This window comes from Gavialis gangeticus, unplaced genomic scaffold, assembly GCF_001723915.1.
Source record: "Gavialis gangeticus isolate Ggan-Ray unplaced genomic scaffold, GavGan_comp1, whole genome shotgun sequence".
NCBI lineage: Eukaryota > Metazoa > Chordata > Crocodylia > Gavialidae > Gavialis > Gavialis gangeticus.
The window spans coordinates 15293751-15295153 of NW_017729004.1; the positions used below are offsets into that span (position 1 = coordinate 15293751).

Genomic DNA, 1403 nt, shown 5'->3' on the forward strand with positions numbered 1-1403 from the left:
TTTTTCATTTAGCAAAGGTGCATTACATTCATGGCATGCATCTCAAGAAGGTTTCTCCTAACCTTGACCCTAAACTTCCCCTCTTGCAGCTTGAAGCCCTTGTTCTTACTTTTATTCCCTACAGCCGCAGAGAAAAGCGCATCGCACCTCTCTATAATCTTCCCTCAAGTATTTGAAGACTATTATCAAATCTCACCTCAGTCTTTTCTCCTCCAGACTAAATAACTCTAATTCCTTCATCTTTTCCTCATTAAGTCTTGCCTCCTAGGCCCCAAATCATTTTTGTTGCTCTGTACTTGACCCTTTCCAAACTGCCCATATCCTTCTTGAAGTGTGGGGCCTAAAACTGAATACAGCTCACCAAGTGAGTCCTCACCAGTGTGGAGCAGAACAGAAGAATTACTTCCCTTGTTTTGCAAGTGACACATTGTTAATACAACCCAGTATGCTGCTGTTGGGTTTGTTTTTTTTTGTTTTTTAGTTTGTTTTTTTTTTACACAATAAAAGCATACTCTTGGCTCATATTCGGCTTATGGTTACTGTAACCCCCAAATCCTTCTCTGCAGAACTACAGCCTAGCCAGTCATTCCCCAGCCTCTATTTGGGCATGCAATTATTCCATCCCAAGTGGAGAACTTTGAACCTGCCCTTGCTGAATCTCATCTCATCGACTGCAGACCATTTCTCCAATCTACCCAGGTCATTCTGGATCTGAACCCTACCCTCTGGAGTATCTGCTACTCTACCGAATTTGGTGTCAGCCACAAATTTGTTAAGCGTGCACTTAATCCCATCATCCAAATCAATGAAGACATTAAACAATGTAGGATCCAGGGCAGACCCAAGAGGAACTGGGTCTTATACCTGCTCCCACCTAGATACTGAATCACTGATGACTACCCATTGAGTATGATGATGTAACCAGTTATATATCCACCTTGCTGTAATTTCATCTAGTCTGCACTTCCAATGGAAATATGTTTTGACCTCCTAAAACCCTTATAAATGTAAAGATGTCTAACTTTTTTCATTGCTTTGTAGGTATCACAATAGTACCTAGAGGCTGGAACAGAGATCAACCTCTCCATTGCGCTGAGCTTTATTCAAAACAAAGTAATAGGCAGTTCCTGGCTCCAAAGAGCATAAAAGCTAAACAGACAAGACAGACAAGGAGGAGAGATACAAATGCACGGAGAAGTGAATTATTTTCTTCTAAGACACATAGTAGGTAAGTGGCAGGCCTGGGTCTACAACCAGATCTTCTGACTTCCAGTTCAATGCTTAATCTACTGATCCACACTGCTTCTCTTTGCTGTGTCCAGTGCCGTAGCAATGAAGTTTGGTGCCCAGGGCAAAGCCCGCAGCAGCAGCCCACCCTTGCTCTGTACACAAATCTGGGTGGC

At 42.7% G+C, this 1403-nt stretch overlaps 1 protein-coding gene across 6 annotated transcripts in view; it reads right to left on the reverse strand.

Moving 5' to 3' along the window:
• The window catches only part of KMT2C (lysine methyltransferase 2C), a 246640-nt gene that overhangs the window by 125711 nt on the left and 119526 nt on the right, over window positions 1-1403 (reverse strand). The gene's annotated exons all lie outside the window — the stretch shown is intronic.